This window comes from Diabrotica virgifera, chromosome 3 (genome assembly GCF_917563875.1).
Source record: "Diabrotica virgifera virgifera chromosome 3, PGI_DIABVI_V3a".
NCBI lineage: Eukaryota > Metazoa > Arthropoda > Insecta > Coleoptera > Chrysomelidae > Diabrotica > Diabrotica virgifera.
In genome coordinates, this window is record NC_065445.1 from 109,760,486 (window position 1) to 109,784,227 (window position 23,742).

Below are 23,742 nucleotides of genomic sequence, written 5' to 3' on the forward strand. Positions count from 1 at the left end.
ATAAATCATTACCTTGAAGAAAATGGAATAGTAAAAATGCTAACTGGGATCTATATTACATGAAGTCCCACGAACAGTTCAGTAAACTAGAAGTTGGTGATTACAATTCTTTATACAAATAGTAGAAACCACAGCAAACCTTTATATACCTAAATTTAAATCAAATCAATGTTCAAATAAAAATAAACAACGGTGGAATGAAAAATGCCAGTATTTAGTACAGAAACGAAAAAATAGTTTGCATGCATATATGCATAATCCCTCATTAGATAATTTGTAAGAATATAAAATAACTGATGCTAAAGCAAAAAAAACTTTTAAGCAAATAAAAAAGATATCTGCATTCCTTCATATGTATCACCTGATCCAATCTTTCTTGATTGTTCAGGGGTAACAGAACACAATATTTGTGGCAATTATCTCACCAATCAGTTTTTTCAAAACAAGAATTAGATATGTCATTTAAAAAGTCTGCCAATACAGCTCCAGGTTTTGATAATATATATTTTATATCACTTAAAACTTTTTTGACTTTTTAAAAAATATTTTATTTTGAAAATACAAGAATTAAAGTTACATGAATGAAATCTAAATTATTACGAACAAATATTAAACACCGGCAAATGGTTTTATATGATTTACAAGATGCTGAGGTTGTGAGAAAGCCTGGACGTAGTAGTTCTCGCTGACATTGGCATTGAAACTGGATGCGTCGATTCAGATGGCTGACACCTGATATATCCTGATGGGAAATAAGTAGGTACTTCATTATTAAGGTTAGTTGGTAAAAACGGATATAACAGCTCCCCTTGTTAGAAGGAAGTTGACGCGTGGCAGCAACTTCCAGAGTGTCTGTTTATTGGTATTCAGTGCGATTTGCTCTTCTTCGTCTATGGAGTCGCTAAGGTGGATACTGGGTCTTTGTCTTGGAAAGATTTTGTCTGAGAAGTGATTGCAGCAACTGAATGGTATTTGAACTGGATGACTTTAGTACGTAACATTGTCGTAAGCGTCAATCAATTTCTGGGAGTGTACTCTTGTACTACCAATAAGGGCATCGCAAGTGGGTTGTAGTTTGAGCACGTGGTTAGTTTTGATGATTTCTGACTTGACTTCTCTGAATTAGCATTTGATTTTATTGGGCAGTGGGTCAGAAACTGTTACGAGCCAAAAATTCAAGCTGATCTTCTGAACGGTGTAGTTTTTGGCAAATATTACGGAAGTCTGGCATGTTCTAGAAAGGCGTTCTTGTCGCTTCAGAAGTTGGGCTTCGCATATGGCGTCGCTGTCGATTGGATAACAGATCTTGGTTCTGGCTCGAAGTGTTTTGCATGACTCAGGGCTATCTATTTATTGTAAGGTATAACAAAGAATCATCGTTTCGCGCAATATATTTATGAGTTGTTGTTAATATCGAATTTAAACCTGTTCGATTATCCAGTATTGTTATTGGATAGAGATAATATAAAGTATATTGTTCTACATCAGTTAAACAGTTAAAGGAATATTTAAGAAGAACACAATTCTTGTGTCTAATTGATAGGCATATAATTCGATAATATCGAGATATTGAGGGAGGTTTGAAGTATAGATAGATAGGGAAGATTATTTTTCTGTAATGATTGTGATATATGCCTAAGCGATTCAATTAAATCAAACGGGGTAATGATTGAACTATGTAATATTTTTAATTGAGCAAAAGTTATAGCATTTACTATATCATTTAACGAATCTTCGATAAATGAATAGCTTTCCATTAGCAATTCACAAAAGTTCAGCATATCGATTTGAGATTTATAGAATTTTAATTGGTCAGAGATATTCATTATTGATTTTCTAATTTCTTTAATATTATTGTTGAAGGTTTCCTCATCTATTTGTAATTTTCGGATTGTCGCGTTGAAACTCTTAATGAGAGAAGTGGTAACCGATATTTGAATTTTTAATAGGTTTTCGATTTGATACTCATCGCGGGGTATCTTATTAAATTTATACATTCATTGAAATATTCGCCATCTGACGAATCTAAGTTTCCGGTTATTGTTATTGATTTCCATATTGAACCTATTCCGTTAATAAGTTCATGTTTTTTCTCAGAAAGCGTATTGTTTCGTATCAGCGAATATTTCTGTATATTTGACTTTAACGGAACTAGAGATTTGTTTGAGGAGACGTATGTGAGTTTGGACTTCAGATTTGAATGATAGTATTCAAGCTACATTTTATTCAGTGGTATCTAATAAATTGTCTAAGATTCTGTCGTTTTGTCGATAAAATCTCTGATTGGTTACATGTCTTTGTATACCAGGAGGGTCCATTTGTCGTTTGAAATTTTGATTTAAAAGATTTAGTGAAAACATACAGGAAGCAGTGTTAAACATTAGTAAAGTTACCTTAGTTAAATTAATTAGTTAATAGTGTAGCGGAAGAGAAATCTTGGCCGATCCCCGTATAACAGTAAACACCTCGAGAATGACGTAATCGGATGTGCTAGGCCTCGCCGGAGAATTCTGGAAGGTACGTCACGTAGGCGGAACAAGCCGATAGCTCGAGATGGGAGTCGATTGTTCCAGAATAACAACTGGGTATAAATACGGGCATATTTTGTGAATAAGTTTAGTGTATAAGATAAATTCGTCTGTAACTTATATAAATAAAGTCGTATATAAATTACGAACCGCTAGTTTTATTGTAATTAGAAGTAATTACACTAATCACGCTACAGTTGGTGTCGGTGTTCGGTTAACTTAGTGCGATATAAATAAGTGAATTACAGAGAGACTTTAAAAGACTTTTGAACTTTATTCGTCGGGAATAACCGGAGTGCGTTAATTGTTCGGTATTCGGAAAGACTTTAAAATACTTTTGGACTTTATTCGTCGGGAATAGTTAAAGTGCGTTGATTGTTCGGTATTCGGAAAGATTGTTAAAAGACATTTTGGAAAGTACGTGTGTGCCGACCAAAGATGTTGCTACAAGAACTTACAGTAAAACAGCTCCGTGAACAGCTCGAGGAACGGGATCTGGACAGCAGTGGGCTCAAGATAGTCCTACAAGCACGACTCGAGGATGTCCTCACGAAGAACGGAGAAGACCCAAAGACGTTCCACTTCCAGTCAGCAGAACAAGCAATCTTATCGAAATTAAAAACTGTTTCTGAAACGATCGATGATACTTCTAAGATAAATAATGAGAAATTCGAAACCATTTCTCAAAAGATCGATGAAACTTCTATAAAGAACAACGAGAAACTTGAAGAAGTTAGTAGAAAAAGCGACGAGAAATTCGAAAATGTTGCTAAAAGATTCGATGAGACTTCTCAAATAATTAAAGAGGTCTGTAGGCAAAACAACGAAAAACTAGAAGAAGTTTGTAAACAGAACAATGAGAAATTTGAAGAAGTTTCTAGAACATTCGATAAGATGCAGAAAAGTGTAGAGACCGTAGAAGAAAAGATCAAACAGCTAGAGAGCAGGATAACCGATACAAAAGTACAACCATCAGTTAATGCAGCAACGTTAGATCCTTTAGTGAAAGATGAACTACCGAGAGACGAAACGTCGCATAATATGAGATTCAAATTACCACCATTTGATGGAAAGTCCTCTTGGTCCATATATCTTAGACAGTTTGAAGCTATTGCGACCGCCAATCATTGGACCGAACAAGAAAAGGCTGTTTCCTTGACTGCTGCTTTACGAGGTGATGCTGCAGATATATTAAGGTCAATTCCCAAGGGTCAAGAAAATTGTTACCAGACCTTGTTCACTCGTCTAGAAAAACGCTATGGAGATGCCCATCTACAACAAGTATACAAAGCACAACTGCGAAGTAGAAGTCAACGAGCAAGTGAGAATCTGCAAGAATTTGAAGCAGATGTGGCTCGTGTGGTGCGGTTGGCTTATCCAGAGGTGCCAGACAGCGTTTTAGAAGAAATTGCAGTAGATACCTTCGTCAATGGGCTGAAAGATAATGAACTACAGAAAGCTTTACGACTAGCAAGGCCGAAAGTTTTAGATGAAGCACTTGCTATTGCCTTGGAACACGAAGCAGCTAGCCAAGCTTCACGAAACAATCGAGTAATAACCGTGGAAAAAGGCGATAAGAGAAAAGATGAACGTTTGGTGGAAATGGTACGGAGGGTGATTCGTGACACGATGCCGAAGAGACGCATGAAGAGGGCTGGAAGAGTTGGTTCAAATACAGATGCTTCCTCGATACGGCCATGCAGTGAAAGTTGTAATCACCGGCTTAAAGTAGATGAACAGCTTTGCCCTGTGAGACGAACTACCGTCGTTAATGAGCAATGGCAGCCACAACAGTTACAAGAAGCCCAAGAAGACGATCCATGTATAAAAAGAGTATTGGATTGGATGCGTCGAGGTGAGAGACCTAGTTGGCAAAACATTAGTGCATGTAGTCCGGAAGTCAAGGCCTACTGGAGCCAATGGAATTGCCTGATACTAAAAGATGATCTTCTATACAGAACCTTTGAGAACGATGATGGTACAGAATCTAAGCTTCAGTTGATTGTACCTAAAAGTAAAGTGTCAGAAGTATTGCGTCAGTTGCATGACGGTACATCAGGTGGACATTTTGGTATTACGAAGATTCTGCAAAAGGTTCGAGAACGGTTCTATTGGGTGAACTGTAAAGATGATGTAAGAAGATGGTGCCGGAAATGTGAACTGTGTGCATCCGGTAATGGTCCAATTGGTAAAAAGAGAGCACCCATGAGACAGTACAATGTTGGAAGTCCTATGGAAAGAGTAGCAATCGACATTGCAGGTCCATTTCCAGAAACCGATGCTGGAAATAAATACATTCTGGTAGCCATGGACTATTTTACGAAATGGACCGAGGCCTATGCATTACCGAATCAAGAAGCTGCTACCGTTGCAGAGGTACTTGTTAAAGAATTCTTCAGCCGATTTGGTGTTCCCTTGGAGATCCACTCCGACCAAGGGCGAAACTTTGAGTCAGCTCTTTTCCAAAACGTTTGTAAATTGATTGGTGCCAATAAGACCAGAACAACACCCCTGCATCCTCAATCAGATGGAATGGTCGAGAGGATGAACCGAACGATGGGTAAACACTTGTCCAAAGTTGTATCTGAACATCAGCGAGATTGGGACCAACACATTCATTTATTCCTGATGGCCTACCGCTCGGCCGTGAATGAAACTACAGGTCAAACACCAACCTGCCTGATGTTGGGTCGTGAAGTTCGTTTGCCCTGCGACCTAGAGTTTGGCTGCGGACCTTCCGAGGAACATGTTGCAGGCGAAGACTACGTTGACCGCCTGAAATTACGAATGAACAACATTCATGAACTTGCCCGACAACACATCCAGATAGCCAGTGACAGAATGAAAGATCAATATGATTCTCGATGCAAGAATGAAAGCTTCGAAGTAGGTAATCTTGTCTGGCTTTATAATCCGCAACGTCGTCGAGGCTTGTGTCCTAAACTGCAAAGACAATGGGAAGGTCCGTATGAAGTTAAGAAGAAAATAAATGACGTAATATACAGAATTAAGAAGTTACCAAACGGTAAACCAAAAGTTATTCACATAAATCGTCTTGCACCATATGCTGGCTCAAATGAAACAGAAGAAGCACGAGTCCTCCAACAGGAGATGAAAGATGTCGCACAGCCAAGTTTTAATCAATTTATGTCAAATTACGCAGCGAGAAAGAGTGCTAGATTCGGCGTGACCACAGAAGTTCAGCAAGATCTGTTTGGTGTTCCAGAAAACGTCTCTCTGGCCCACTGTGTTGCCCAAGACCTCGAGATGACTAAAGGAATATCGTCCGTATTCAATAGAAAGTTCGGCCGCCTGGACGAGTTAAGAAATCAGCAGCCTAAAATTGGAAGAGTACTGCGATTGGAAGATGGTCCTCGATCTTTGCTGTATATGGTGACCAGAAAGTCTTATACGGACACGCCAAGCTACGAGAACATATGGCGTGCTCTAACTAATTTGAAGAAAATCGTGTGTAATTATGACATCAAAAATTTGGCTTTACCAAAAATAGGCCATGCAGTAGAAAATCTGGATTGGAAGATTGTGAGAAGCATGCTTGAAGTGGTCTTCAGAGGAACTGGTGTACAAATCACTGTGTGTTGCATGAACCCGAAGATGTCGTACCCTTCAAAGACAGTAGACTGTTATTTCTTCTTGAAGGGTGTATGCAGAGCTGGAGAGTCGTGTAGATTCCGCCATCCTGGGCCTTCATTTAGAGTTGCTGATCGAGACGCTCAGATCTTAAGAGGGGAGCAGTGTAGCGGAAGAGAAATCTTGGCCGATCCCCGTATAACAGTAAACACCTCGGGAATGACGTAATCGGATGTGCTAGGCCTCGCCGGAGAATTCTGGAAGGTACGTCACGTAGGCGGAACAAGCCGATAGCTCGAGATGGGAGTCGATTGTTCCAGAATAACAACTGGGTATAAATACGGGCATATTTTGTGAATAAGTTTAGTGTATAAGATAAATTCGTCTGTAACTTATATAAATAAAGTCGTATATAAATTACGAACCGCTAGTTTTATTGTAATTAGAAGTAATTACACTAATCACGCTACAATAGTTAAAAATGGAAAACAAAAATAAAGGAATGGTGTGATGGGGGAAATGCTAAAATTGGTAGAAGCAATTAGAAAAATAAGAATTAAAAGTTAACCAATGATAGTGACTGTAGTAGATAAGAATTCAGAGAATTGAGGACAATGATTAAAATAATGTGTAAAACAAAAGAAAGTACAATGAAGATAAACTCAAAGAGGTCGAAGAAAGATTCCAAACAAAAGGGCATTAAATCCTTTTACCAGGAAACAAGAACAATGGAAAGAGGATATAAGAAAAATATCCCATATATGAAAAATGATGAAGGTGGGTACATTAATAAATAAATCAGGGAGTTAATGAGAAATTGGCAAACTTACTTTTTGCAAATGCTAAACAAAAATGAAGAAGGAAGGAGAATAATCCATGAAAGTGAATATGACCTTATATTAATAGAAACTTGTACAATGGAAGAAATAAAAAATATAATAAAAAGACGAAAACAATAAAAGTCTAGGAATAACAGAAATATCGGCGGAAATGATAAAAGCCCAAGAAAAAAGCTAAATAAATATAAGGAAAATATATTGGTCGAATATCAGGCAGAATTTAAAAATAATAGGTCGACGACAGACCAAAAGTTTGTGCTAAAAGGAATCCACACTACGTGCTACGAATATAAACATCAGTATTATTATGTCCTGTTCGTTGACTTTCAAGTACGACTAAGATAAGGTAGAGCGGCAACAGATATACGATCTAATGAAAGAGATAAGCCTACTAATTAAAATCGTCATGATGAAAACAAAATGCCTATGGATAACACAATAACGAAATAGCAAACAAGGGCAAGGGCATAAACCAAGCAATTTTGAAAGAAACGAAGGATTATAGTAAGGGTACAAATTATCAATGACCCTTTTTTACTTTGATGCTAGAAGGAGTAATTAGAAAAAGTAAAATAAAGATGCAGGAAATATTTTCTATGAACATGGTCATCAATGTATGGCAATGTATAGATTTAACACTATTAATGACAGGTAAGAAAGAACTAAGAGGATTAATTAAGAATATTAGGAATGAGGCAAAAGGTTTAGTCTTCTAATAAATAAGGAAATAGTAATAAATAAGGAAAAGACAAAATGACAAAAGACAGAATGCGAAAAATGCCTATTCGAATGAGTTTCAAAGTTTACTCAGGTGAGTCTGAAATTATGTGAAAAGGGACACGGGGAAGGAAAGATAAAGACAAAAATAGTAAAAACAAACAAAAAGTATGGAGTGTGGCGATCATTAATGAAATTCGAATATGTCTCAAGAAAAACAAAAATTATAATCTGCAAAACAGTTGTCAGGCATACAGCTACATATGCACGTGAAACATAGGTACAAAAATCAGAAATAGACTTTTTAGAGAGATGGGAGAGAAAATGCAAGAGCAATATACAGAGGTGTGAAAATAAATTATTAATAGAGTAGAAGGAATAATAAGAGACCTTTTTTTATAATGGCTTTGGCTTTGGCTTAGTCAATTAGCCAGACTATTTGTTTTTTTTTGTATGGAATAAGAGACTTAAATAACGAGTCAAAAATAATGATGTCAATCAGAGCATATGGAATATGATATTTAGGACAAATTGAAAGAATGGGAAAGGAAAGAATGTTGAAGATGGTACTATCACGAAAATCAATACATCAAGAAGAAAAGATAGACCAGGAAGGATATTAAATGTCAGAGTATATGAAGACTTGCGAAAAAGTAATAAATATCGAGAATTGGAAAGAAAAAGCTTTAGACAGAAAGCAATGGAAACAAGTAGTTAAGAAAAAATGTATGGAAAGACTATAATAAAATTTGTACATTGTAAATATTTAATATTAAGTATTTAATAAAAATAAATGTAATATTGTCTATAGTCTATATTATAGTAGTACAGTGTAATATTATTATGTACTTAATAACTTAATACTAATTGTGGGGAAAATTAAATTTCTCAGCTCTATGCATTCAAGGGTTCTTGAGCTTAATAAATAAAATAAATTCTTCATAAAAGTAGATTCCAATGGTGTTGTTGATTAGGGTTAACATATACTGGGAGTGGATGACTGAAATGAGTCTAAGGAATTTGAAAGAGAATTCATGATAGATGAATTTTCAAAATTTACTTTGATTGTTCTATTGGATTTGGTATTTAATAAAGTAACAAACTTCTACGTGGGTTTCTTGGGTTTCGAAAGGGACAATAATTTTAATTTGGGTTTTCCTTTAGGATTACCTAAGTTCCTAAAGTATTTTGATATAAGCAAATTTACATTATAAAATGTTTCGGGTGGTCTAACAGAAGTATACCCAAACATGAGTTCGTACGGTATAAATCCGTGAGTTTTAGCATTATAAAATATTTCGGGTGGTCTAATGGAAGTATATCCAAAAATGAGTTCGTAGGGCATAAATCCGTGAGTTTTCGCATTATAAAATATTTCGGGTGGTCTAATAGAAGTATATCCAAAAATAAGTTTGTACGGTGTAAATTCGTTAGTTTTGTTTTTTGTGTTATTAGGACAAATAATTGCATAAGGCAGGATATTGAAAGGATGTTCATCGAAATTTTCAGATTGATTAAGCTCTTTTGTTTTTATATTTTAAGCAAAGATTTTTTACTAGTTCTCGTTCTTCCTTGTTAATATGTTGTATTGGAAGTCGAGACTTGATGTTGTCGTTTCGGTATATTTTATCAGAGCAATAATTTATTAAGTTATCGTTTGACTGGAAATTTAGAATCGGGTAGTTTGAATAGGGTTCAATTATTGCGGTATCAGAAAAATCGGTAATTTTGGGGGTTGTGTTTGAGTTTACTATAATAGATGTCAGAAATTTTTCTTTTTCATTCACGTGTACTAATGCGTTGGGAGTATGGACTTTATCATTATCATTTTTGTGCAAAATTGCATCTGTATTCGACAGATGACATGTTAGATTAAATATTTGCTCGGATCTGGGATATATTTTAATTTGATTAGGAGATTCATTGTTAAGCGAATTAGTTTCTACTTTGTAGAGAGGTAATGTTTGAAAATTTGTGATTAGTTGTTTGTTCTTGAAATCTATTGCACATTCGTAATGTTCAAAAAATCGAGGCCTAAGATTCCATCAAAATCTGTATCTAGATTATAGATAAATACTTTATGGGGGTTCCCCATTTGGAAAGGGAATAAAGTAGATTCGTTGATATGAATTGTTTGGTCTGTATTAAACTGTATGGTCATATTTTCAGGAAAACGTGGTTTGAAATTTTTCGCGGTATTTTCATTAAAGATAGAGATACAAACACCGGTATCGATAAGTAGTTTAAACTTGTTTGATGCGTCTGTTATAATATAATAAGGATTTTTAGAGTTTACAGCAAGAGGAGGGCTTAGAAAAATTTCTGTTCTGGAAAATTTAGAGACGGGTTCATGTCGTCCAAATTTAGAGTTTGGATCTGATTTTTTATTTGAGACAAAGGTTCGTTTATTGAAATGGCATTGTCTGGTGGGTGGTTCTGATTTGAAACTGTGAGAAAATCCTGATAGTCTTGGCTATCAATTAAGTCCGTTGATTGACCGAATGAATGGTAATAATTAGGAGGTGGATAATTATTATCGGAGAAATTATCATAGTGATAGTTTTCAAGTGGAGCTGGAGTATATTCATTAACATAGTCAGGTTCACAGTTAACGAAATGAGCTCTGTGTCTATCGTTCGAAAAATTAGGGTTCTTTTGAATTACCGAAGGGCGTATTTGTGAGTTATTTTGATTGAACTGAGGTCTTTGTTGGTCGTTAGGACTAGTGTTTTGATAGGTATTATTCGGGCTGAAGTTTTGCCTCTGAAAGCCATTATTTTGGGCATTATTGAAGTTTTGATAGCTACTGAAATTTCGAGTATCGTTAAAATTCTGGGAATTATTTTGGGAATTTTGTCTAGAGCGACATTCGTTGTTTGAGTAGCCAATGCGTCCACAAAAGGTGCATCTAGGTGGTTGAAAGTTCGGTCTTCTAATGGGTTGATTATTTTGATTGGGTCTTGGAGGATTGGGGCGATTGGTTGTCTGTATTTCGAAATAAGATAATTGTAGCTCTCGTGTGATGCGGATCTGAGCTTGAAGAAGGTCTTTTGGATTACTAGCACGAACAATATGTGCAATTTTTGGATCGAGGCCGGTCAATAATGTATTGAGCGCCATTGATTCGATTCGTACGATTTGGGCTTGTTTCTCTTCAGGAGTGAGGCCAGATTTCTGGATATTGGCATGCATTTCTGCATTAAGGACTTGGACACGATTGAGGAATGTAAGAGCCGATTCATTTGGAAGTTGTTTGACTCTCTGTAAATCTTGTATGAGAGAAGATAGGTCTCTAGTGTCTCCAAAGTGGGAATTAAGAAGTTGCTTAATTTCTAGATATGATAAGGGATTTCTAGAGCTTATGAGTTGCGCTGCTCTTCCGCGAAGTTTATTTTTTATGTGAATTACTAATAGTTGTTTTTGATCACGCGTAGACATATTGTAGGCATAGTCACAAGCATTTAGAAAGGTTTGTAAAAATATTTGATCGCCTTCAAATTCGGGTACGATCGAAAATATTTCGGATAGTTTATAAGGTTCTACTTCGGATTCATTCTCGATATGAGATACGGGGACTGCGGGGCGAGAAATGTTACTGTTGTCAGTCATGATGATCAAATAAATTTAAATAAAATAGGTAATCAATATATCAAAAATAAAAAATGGTCAAATAAAACAATTTAAATATGAAATAATCAAAATATCAAATAATAAAAATAAAGAGAATAGTCAATATATCAAATAGTAAAAATAAAAATGGTCAAATAAATCAATTTAAATATCAAATAATAATCAGGAATAATAAAAATATCAAAAAAATGTTTTTATAACACCTGTCCGATTAGCGAAATGTGCGTGTTTCAGACGTGTATATAAGAACAATAGTGAAAATAAAGGAATGACGATTAACAGAATAAACGTCAAATAGTTAAAAGATAATCAGAAAAATATTTAGTGGTTGTATTTATTATTTAAAAAAAAATGTTCTTATAATAACTGCCCGATGAGCGAAAAGTGCGTGTTTCAGGCGTTTATAACAACAATAAATAAATAAAAAATTGACGATTTACAGTATAAACGTCAAATAATGAGAATAAATATGTACTTGTTTTTATTGATTTTCAGTATAATCAATATTGGAATATCGAACAGTATTCAATAATAATAATAATAATATTGTAAAATAATGTAATAATAATATACGAGATGATTCAATATTAGACTTACACTAAATCCAAAAACATCTAGTCGTCTTGTTCTCGACAGCGTCTCTACCAGGGGCTTCACCAGGTGTTCCTAATCCGTAGATATCTGCAAAGTGATGACGGCTCTGCCTTTTGGATGGTTCGTTTCTGAATCAAAGGATTGGAATCCACCGTTGTTAGTTAGGCTTTTCCGTGTTCTAACAACGTTTCCAGATCCTACTGACTGCGCCAATTTTTATATCACTTAAAACTTTTTTGACTTTTTAAAAAATATTTTATTTTGAAAATACAAGAATTAAAGTTACATGAATGAAATCTAAATTATTACGAACAAATATTAAACACCGGCAAATGGTTTTATATGATTTACAAGATGCTGAGGTTGTGAGAAAGCCTGGACGTAGTAGTTCTCGCTGACATTGGCATTGAAACTGGATGCGTCGATTCAGATGGCTGACACCTGATATATCCTGATGGGAAATAAGTAGGTACTTCATTATTAAGGTTAGTTGGTAAAAACGGATATAACATATATATACATTATTCTATGTTGTTTAATCTTTCTAGACCAAGAAAAATTTTGCTTCTAAATCTACTAAACGATATTTGGTTAAATAAAATCGACATACCTTCACAATGGAAAAACTATATTTTAGTTCCCATACTTAAGCCAGGAAAACCAAAAAATCAAGCATCGTCATATAGGGCCATTTCTTTATCATCATGTGTTTTAAAAAACATACGAAAAAATGATAAAATCACGACTAGAATTTTTTTAGAATCTAATAAACTTATTCATAGTTCTCAATTCGGGTTTCGAAAAAAAAAAATAGGCATATGAAAACCTGGCCAATATTGTTACAGATATTCAACTATCACTTTCCAATTACCAGTCAACATCAGCTTTATTTTTAGACATAAAAGGGGCATATGACAACGTAAAATTAGATGTATTATATAAATAAAAAAAGTGTCAAATGGGAATTCTTCAAAGTCTAGATAAACACGTATATATTCTATACAACAACAGAAATTTATTTTCCAGAGAAAACCACTCAATCTCTGAATGCAGACAAATATCTATGGGGTTGCCACAAGGTGGTATATTAAGTCCTATACTACATTTAATTTACTCACTCAAGTGATTTAATTGTTGACATTCCACAAAATGTATCTATTTTGCAATATGCCGATGATATTGTTATTTACACTCACAAATCCATTGAGATAGGCCATAATCAACTTAACTATGCAGTAAAAAATTTAGACAATTGGACTTTCAATAACGGCTTATCAATTTCCGAAGAAAAATCAGTATTAGTTACTTTTACAATAAAAAGATTTCGTTATCCTTCTCAAATAAAGTTATCAAAATATGCATTTCCCACTAAATTTTTAGGAGTAATTTTAGATTGTAAATTAAATTGTAAAGAACACATAAATTATTTAATCAAAAGAACAGAAAATAGTGTAAATTTATTAAAAACTTTCAGTCATTCCTCCTGGGTGGAGAGCAAAAATAATGTTATTGTTTTATAGAACACTCGTTAGATCTATTTTAGATTATGGTTCTTTATTTTACCATTCAACAGCGGAATAAAATCTTATAAAAATAGGTGAAATAAAAATCAAATGTCTTCGACTAAGTATTGGATGGAAACATGTGGATGGAAACGACTGTCTTCGACATGGAAGCTGAAACATGTGAACCACCACTGAACCTGCGTAGACGATTTTATCTGACAAATTCGTGTTAAAGTTAAGTTTTCAGAAATCTAAGGTATTGGCTAAAATATCCAGTTTGGCCAGTATGGTCTTGACATCTAAATATTGGGAGAAGAAAAAAACACCGTTATTAGTTGAAAGTTTTATTACCAATGTACACAGATATGAACAACTTTATCAATCCAATGGTATCCCTTTATGGAATTATTCCTATGAAATGTTTCTATATCCAGTAAAGACTCATATTAATGTTAGATACATGTCAAAACAGTAATATTATACGAAAAGAATATTATCGGGATTGTACAGTTAAATGGAAGGAGTATGTAAAAGTTTATACTGATGGATCAAAATCGGAACATGGAGTTGGTTGTGCTGTTTATTACCCTTCTAAAAATATTAAGCTAATATACAAACTACCAGAAATGTTGTCAATTTTCAGTGCAGAGCTTATTGCCATAAAACTAGCAATTAATATGTGTTTAGAACAAGAAGATAATAAATTTGTTATATTCACAGACTCTAAAAATTCGGTAGAAAAAAAAACCTTTGTTTAAATCCTAATTTAAATTATATACTAATTGATATTTTGGAATTGTATCACAATGTATTGAGTAGGGGAAAACAAATTTATATTTCATGGATCAAAGCCCATTCAGGTATAGATGAAAATGAAGAAGTGGATTCTTTAGGAAGAATACTCAGATTAAAAATACCAGAGTCTCACTTTATTTCAAATTTTCGAAAGGAACTAAAGGAAAATTTGCAGCTAAAATATGAATTAGGAGAGAAAAGGCAGTTTATAAATGTATGTGATAAAATTGCCAATTTAACACATATTCTTTTAGAATGTCCTTTAAAAAAGTTAGAAATTGATAAGCTTTATCAAAATTTTTAATATCTTACAACATGAAATTTCCAATAAATGTTTCAAATCTATTGACATTAGAGGATAATAGTATTTATAATATTATATATCAGTATGTACAATCTACTAACATTACTTTGTAAGCAGCATTGCGGCAGATTAAAAAATTTCATTGTAAGCTTAAAACTGAAAAAATAATTAAAAATAAAAATAAATAAAAAAATGAAGCAAACAACAACAAAAAATATGTACTAAAAAATAAAAAATAATAATAAAAGATCAAACAAAACAGTCAACAAACAAAAATAATGAAAAAAATATACGTTAATCATAATAAAACGAAGAGAATTAAAAAAAGTTATACATAATATAAATAAAAAAAATAATAAAAATACGTAACCAAAATCCTTAGGCATTTACTAACACACTATTATTGTATTGTATACTAATTATTGTAACTCAACGTACCACGTATATAAATGTTAGTAAGCAATGGATAAAACTATAAGAAAACCTGACTGGCATTTTGACTATGTCCGGTACATTGACTTAGTTAAAAAAAAATACCTACAGATATCTAACAAATGCTTTTAATAAACTTGGTGATAACAATATGTAATAAACAAAATATGGAAAGGTTTAAACGTCATTTTTTACTTATTTATAAACAATATACAGTGTGACAAAGCCATATGAAATAAATTCATTATCTCGTAAACCAGTGACTTATTTTAAATTATAGTTTTTTGGCATATTATATATCATACCAGTGACGTCATCCGTCTAGGCATGATGACGTAATCGATAATTTTTTAAATGAGAATAGGGATCTTGTGCTAGCTCATTTGAAAGTTTATCTAATTCTCTATTCAGTAATATAAACATTATCGTAATTATTTATACACGGTGTCCAAAACAATGTTTTTAAATTAAATTTATTGACACAGAAAGAAGAATGTATGTAATTTATTTAATTCAAAATACATTTTGCTGCTCTCAGAAATTAGAAAAAGAATGTTTATTTCACAAATAAACATTGCTTCCCGCATAAATTAATTGTTTAAATTGATAAGAGGAAGGTGGGTGGCAGCTTGAACAATTGAATAGCGAAAAGCAATGTTTATTTTTCAATTAATTATTTTTGTCTCTTTTGTGACAGCAGCCAAATATATTTTTAATTAACTATTAAATTACATACATTCTTCTTTTTGTGTAAATTAATTTAATTCAAAAAATTTTTTTGGATATCCTATATAAATAATTATGTTAATGTTTATATTACTAAATATAGAATTGAATAACCTTTCAAATACGCTAGCACACGACCCATTTTCTCATTTAAAATAATCATCGATTACGTCATCATGTCCGAATGAATGATGTCATTAGTATTATACATATGCGAAAAAATCATAATTTAAAAATAAAAATCGACCTATTTATTATTATTATTATTATTCCATTTGCATTTGTATAAACAATGAAAGATCGCTATTTGATTTTAAAAAATACTAAAGAAGAAGATTGGTAAATCATATGGAAAAATGATACAATTTTACTGAAAAGCATATAAAATTCTTTATAAAGTTTTTTTTTTGTTAATTTTTGCTGAATTCTTGCAAAAATAGCTTCAAAAGTCCATTTTCTGAAAATTTTTAGTAAAACTTATATTTATATAGACTGTAGTTTTTAGTAAATTGTATGTATATAAGCTAAAGCAAATATTAATTTTTGGAAACAGAGAAAACAGTTTTGGCTACGTGGGTGAATAACATAAGCAGCACACCGAAATTCAGTTACAGTAATAATATAATTCAAGAAGGAAGTTATGTGAAAATGTCACCAAGAAATGTCGGTCTCATAAAAAATTTACCTCCCACTGAGAATATAAATGAGGAAACTTAGGAATATTTCTAATCAAGTAAATGCAGAAAGCGTTTCAAGAATTGTAACCAAATTTGTCACTTTTTAATTAGAAAAGGTATAAGGCACAAAGTTCTTATTCTTACATCGACAATGTCTTTATGACGCAACTAATTTGACGTGCGAAATTTTTGTTCAAAAACTAAGGGAAACTTTTGATTACAACAGAATTGAAAATATTAAATTTTCATTTTAAATTTGTTGCTAATATTAACTAGTATGCAAAAAGTTTCGGATAACTGAAAAAAAAGTTGTATAATAAAGAACGTATGTTGGAACTAAGCGAGTACTTAATATTACAAAGTGATTGACATGGAAGAAGAGCATTTAAACAAAAATATATAAATAAATTACGCTTATATAATATTAGGTGTTAAAAATAATAATTACCATAGCCATAGCATTATAAAGAAGTACTAACTGCCTAGTTGCCTAGACGTAGGAACAGTGCCGGTTTATCCACTGAGCGCTTGGGGGCGGGCGCCCAGGGGCCCGGGCCCGAAGTGGCCCGTTTCTTTTAACTATAAAAAAATAAAGACGCTGAATAATCTACATATCTAATTTAAAATCTCATACGCAGATACGCCAATACATTGCAAAAGTCTATGTTCTATTGTTACATCTCTTCACGCCTATATACAGTGGCGTAGCCTAGTCCCACAGGGGTCCCGTGTCAGTGTTTGTGGCGGGGCCCTTTTCCAAAAACTACAGAAAGTTGTTATACAAAATAATCGAATAAAAGGAGTTTTTTTAGTTTCTAATAATTTCATTTTGAATTGTGGGGCTTAAATAATAATAGGTATATCTCACTTTTAGGCTTTAAAATAAGTTCTTTTAAAATAGTTAAACGAAAGACAAAAATAGATATACATACATCTAATTTCGGAATGGGACGTTTCATCGCCGCCGGTTCATCGCCAGTCCATTTCATCGTCGTCCGTTTCATCGCCGTCCGTTTTATCGCCAATTAGTCAGTTGTTTTTGTATTGTGGGAGATGACACGACACGACGTTAAATTCAGTTCAAAACTTATGACAAATAAAAAGATAAAAAATATTATTATATTAATTTACTGTTATATTTCTACTTCCCCTAAATTTGATACTAAATAATATTAAATTTGTAGTGTTAAATTATATTTTATATTATAAAAGTTTAAAAGTCTATTAAAATATTAAGTATGGCAACGGGAATGGTCATATCTCGCATTTCCTAGAATTCCTAATTAATACTAAAAATAAATAATAAATGTAACTGTCGAAAATTGGTCGAAAATTCGGAAATATATCAGTTAGCGATTAACTGACTGGCGATGAACCGGCCGGCGATGAATCGGCCGATTCGATGAATCGCCCGGCGATGAACTGGCGGCATCGAAACGGCGGCGATGAACTGGCGCCAATGAAACGTCCTAGACCCATCTAATTTATAGAATAGATTATTCTCGAAAATGCCAATACCCAAACAATAGGTACACACTCTTTCAAACATTCAAAAGTAAAGTGATTACAAAAATTGCAATTTGGCATTATACAGTGGCCTCTAAGGCTAGCACTCCACTTGCGATTTGTAGTCGCGGCGACAAGAAAATCGCTGTCGCAGAAAATTTAGAGGCTAGAAAATTAGTCGCTGTTTTCAAAATCGCGAATTGAATGCTACAAGGGTGTGACATCAGCTTTTAGATGTTTTTTTAATCTAGATAAAGAAGAATCCAAGACGTCAATAATTAATACTTTATGCGAGAAACATAAAAACGAAACATAAAAAATATTTGACGCGTCAGGTGAGCGGTCTTTTTTGGCTTTAAATAGAATAAAAACATATTTAAGGTCAAATTTGGATCAAAAAAACCTAGACGCATTATCACTGTTGTATATAGAGAATGAAGAACCGGAGAAACTGAATTGTGATAATATTATATGGCAGTTTGCGAATGCCAAGTCAAGAAAAAAAGTGATCTAATTTTTGTCTTTATGTATTTTTAGAATATGTTTTTTTGCTTGTCATGTGTTGTTTTGTGGAATTTTCTGTTTTTTATTTATGTTTTTAAAAGTATTTTTGGATTATTTTTTACGCTTGCTATTCTTCTTGCTTGTTTAAAAAAATTACTTTATGGATTTTACAATAAAATTTTATAGTTAATGCTTGTTAAAAAAGCTTGTTAAAAACTGACAACGAATAGCAATGAAGGTGGCCCCTAAACCTCCAGCGCCCAGGGCCCGAAGTTAGGTTAAACCGGCACTGCGTAGGAAGCCTAAGAGGATGGAGACACGGATCATTTACTGGTAAAACGAAGGTTAGAATAAGAATAGCGTCCCAAAAAATCCACAAGAATAAGCCAATAATATTATGGAATACCGAAGTTCGTGGGATAATGAGAAAGCAGAAATTTCAAAAAGCTATACAAATAGCGCTAACACAGACAGAGGATTATAACAAAATATACTCAGCTTGGAATAATATATTATTTAGCTTTGACATACGCATTAGATTAAATCCAAGGACACAAAAAGAGAACAATAAAAAAATGGTTCGATGGCGATTGCCTGAAATCCATAAGGGAAAGAAATATTGCTAGAAAGAACATGCTGCAACATCCCTCACCCAACAACAGTGAATGGTATAAACAGACAAGAACAGAGACAACAAAAAAGAAACAGAAGGAGTATCAGGAACAAATAATCAGACATATAGAAGAAAAGAGAAAGAACGAACAAGCAAGACAATTCTTTAAAGAAGTTTTAGAGATCAAGGCTGGGTACCAAGCAAGAACAGGAAACTTCCATCAAAATGACAGCGGGCAGCTTATAACTGATGTTATAAGCTAAAAACCAGAAATAAATACTTCTATTAACTGTTAAACGACCAATCTTGCAGAAATACGTCAAACATAGGAGTGCATATAGCTGAAAAAGAAGATTAATACCCGACATACGAAGAAGTAACCCAGGTAATTAAAAAACTTAAAAATAATAATGCACCAGACAACGGTGGTATACCCGTAGAATTCTTAAAGCACTGAGGAGAAGCGTTGTACAGTTTTCTATCATTCTTTAAAAAAGAAACAATTTACAAATTAAAAATAATAAATGATGGTTTTGTTTGTTTTTGAATCACAGGGTTGCACACCCGCTGGACAGGCTGTTTCTACCATTTCAGGCGTCCTCAGCAGCGTTCGTTAGCGTGCACTCCTCTGAATCGAAAAAAAGCTGGACCATCATTTTAAAGGGAATCTGAAAGATAATTCAAATTCCCCATTAGGACGCGATACAGCGACATCTCCTAACAAATTGAAGAGTCTCAGATTGAAGAGTCTCAGATGCAGAATCCACCAATTTAATAAAAATTAAAATGGTAAATAGTAATTTAAATCTGAGACTTTTGAAAGTTCATTCTGGTACATCCTTAATCTGCGACTTTTTCAATTAATAAGACCGCAGACGACGAATATAGAAAACGAAAAGGAAACGATCACATTCCGCTTTAATTCGTCTAGGAAAAAAGGACAGAAGAGGAACTTTCAGTTCCTGAAAAAGTCGCAGATTAAGGATGTACCAGAAAGAACTTTCAAATGTCTCAGATTTAAATTACTATTTACCATTTTAATTTTTATTAAATTGGTGGATTCTGCATCTGAGACTCTTCAAATTTACAAATTCTTTTTTAAGGGGATAGGCGCAAAATCTTGGTCCAGTGCTATTTAAATGCATTCATTTTTTCGAATCCTGAGAAAACTAATAAATATTTTTGAAAACTTTAAACGCAGAATGAAAGATTACATTATTACCGAGGGCCGAAAGTCTCTTAGAATAAACAAAAGGTTTCTTTTGAATTTGAAATTAAAAATCACACTAAAGTACCCCGCACAAACCTTATGGAAATATGTCCCAGTGGATTTCGTTCATACTTTGGGAAAATACTCTTTGAAGCATCCTGATAAAAAGTTCTCATGGGCACATCTCGATCGTATAGAGGATTTTCAAGATATAGAGGCACAAACTCGGAAAATTATAAGATTTACTGGGTATTCCAATTCCGAATTCCCTGAGTTACTGGTTATCTGGCAACATGTCTCTGAAAAGTTCCATATTATTTATTTTAATAAGTTACAGGGGTGAAAGCAAAAAGAGAAAAGTACCCCGCACAAACCTTATGGAAATTAGGTCCCAGTGGATTTCGTTCATACTTTGGGAAAATACTCTTTGAAGCATTGTGATGAAAAGTTCTCATGGGCCCAACTCGATCGTATGAAGGATTTTTAAGATATAGAGGCACAAACTCGGAGAATTATAAGATTTACTGGGTATTCCAATTCCCTGAGTTACTGGTTATCTGGCAACATGTAGAAGTTTGGATCAAGGAAAAGTACTAGTAGTCTAGGATTTTTTCCTGGTTATCCAATGGCGACCTTTACGTCGTCTTCTAAAGTTTCGAGGGTTTTCGTCATTAAATTGATATAAACAGATTATTCGTGGGTTTTTGGGATCGCTAAACACTAATATGCCATCAGAATTTACCTCCGGAGGACGTGGTGGCCAGAGCCACTGCAAGGGACGTCATCTTCTAGAGTTTCGATGGGTTTCGGCATTTAATTGATGCAAATGAATTACTGAAGGGTTTTTTGAGGTCGCTAAACACGAATATGCCACCAGAACTGACTCCCGGAACACCTGGTTTCCAAGGTCAATAAAAGGCGCTCTTGGAGTTTCGAGGGTCTTTGGGAGCGGGAGCGTTCAAGTATTATCAAGTATATTCAAATGGGAAATAAGCCACAATTTTACCAAAAAATGATTTTATTAACGTTTTGACGCCCAAGTCGGGTGTCGTCAAAATACAAAATAATACTAAATAAACAAAAATGTTGTTGCTTAGTAAAAAATTCTTCTAATAATTTATTTAATCTGACTCATTTATATCGGCAATTCAGACACGTATTATACATTTTAAAGTAGACGACTTTAAAATGATATTGCCAATATTGATGAGTTGCGTTCCTGGAACGACTTTACTAAAAGATAGTTCATTCGATTATATGAAATCAATCCCAACTCAAGAATATCCGCCACAAAAAATCATAGCATGTGATCTGTCTTTAAAAAGACAACCAAATGCAACGGTGGCACTGAAATTCTCGCGTTAAAGATTCCATAGTAAATCACGAGGGAAAACCAGGAAAAACCTCGTGATACTATCCCGACATCGTAAGTATTTGGGTTTACATTTAGTTTACTCTCAAAACTAATACCAAATTCTGACTTGATATTTTAAATTTTAAATAATACTAAAATACTAAATATGTACTAACTCGATATGTTACTGATTTACTAAATGTGGTATTTTCTTTCTATTGACTTCCTCCTTTAATATGGGTAACCACATTTAGCATAATTAGAGCCGCTTCTTTGATTTTTCTCTTTTTACTATCTGTTTCTTTTAGGACTATACTTGAATCTCTCCACTGAACTCTATGTTCATTATACCATGCGTGTTGACATATTTGAGATCTATCAAATTCTCTATTTTTTATATAAGACTGATGTTCATTTACTCTAACGTCTAATGGTCTTGACGTTTCACCTATATAAAATTGTTCGCATTCACAAGGTATTTTATAAATACAATCCTTTGTTCTTTCTTGTTCACTGTTAGGTTTAGTTTTAGATAGAATAGATCTCAATGTGTTTGTTGTTTTGAATGTTGTTGATATGTTGAATTTATTTCCTATTGTTTTAAGTTTCTCGGATAGTCCTCTTACATATGGTATTGATATTTTCCTCGTATTATTTCTTGTGAATATTGTAGGATCCCGTTCTAAGTTGTTCTGTTCCATTCGATCCAATCTTGACAATTCCTTATTTATAAACGATATGGGATAATCATTTTTTAATAAAACAGATGTTAACAATTGTTTTTCTTCTAAAAATGAATTTTCGTTAGAACAAGTAATTTTGGGTCTATCATATAAGGATTTAATGATTCCCTTTTTAACGTTGATGTTATGATTTGATTTGTAATTGAGATATCTGTTGGTGTGCATTGGTTTTCTATACACTTGAGTCTCATATCCAGTATCCTTCTTTGAGACCAAAACATCGAGGAAAGGTAGGGTGTTATTGTATTCCTTTTCCATTGTAAACTTTATTGTCTCTTCTTGATCGTTTATAATATTCAGGAACGTATCCAACAATTCCGATCTATGAGGCCATATGGAAAACACATCATCTACATATCTCCACCATACTGTGGGTTTTAAATTTTGTTTAGAAATGATATTAGTTTCGAAATCCTCCATAAATATATTAGCCAATAATGGAGATAAAGAAGAGCCCATTGCGAGACCAAAATTTTGTTTGTAGAATTCATTATTTAGTTGAAAATAGGTATTATTAGTACATAATGTCAATAACTCCATTATAGCTGATACATTTAGTCTTGTCCTAGTTCTTAATGTATTATCATTTTCTAATTTCGTTTTGATTATGTTTAAAGTTTTATCTAATGGCACATTTGTAAATAAACTGTTTATGTCAAAACTTACTAAAATATTATTTGGATTAAATTCAATATTTGATAATTTGTTTAAAAAATGTTGTGTATTTTTTATATTTTTGTGGCGGATATTCTTGAGTTGGGATTGATTTCATGTAATCGAATGAACTATCTTTTAGTAAAGTCGTTCCAGGAAGGCAACTCATCAATATTGGCAATATCATTTTAAAGTCGTCTACTTTAAAATGTATAATACGTGTCTGAATTGCCGATATAAATGAGTCAGATTAAATAAATTATTAGAAGAATTTTTTACTAAGCAACAACATTTTTGTTTATTTAGTATTATTTTGTATTTTGACAACGACACCCGACTTGGGCGTCGAAACGTTAATAAAATCATTTTTAGGTTAAATTGTGGCTTATTTCCCATTTGAATATACTTGATTATAAAAATGCCTCAAGAAAATAGCTTCAGAACAACATTAAGTTCAAGTATTACTCACCGCGATTTTTGAAGATTCTTGACCCCCCTCCCCCCTTACGTAATGCACTGTAATGTGTGTTTAACTATTACGATTACAATACCAATTTTTAAGATTTTTGACCCCCCCCCCCCAACCTGCGTTGCGTAATTCTTGAACGGTCCCTTTGATACTACATTAATGCAAACGGATTAATTATAGGTTTTTGGGGTTGCTGAACACGAATACGTGATCAGCACATATAAGGAGCACCTGGTGCTTAAGACAGGTTATCTTCTGGAGTCTCGGAGGAATCAAATGGATTACTCCAGAAGATAACCTGTCTTAGGCACCAGGTGCTCCTGAGTCTGTGCTGATCACCTATTCGTTTTC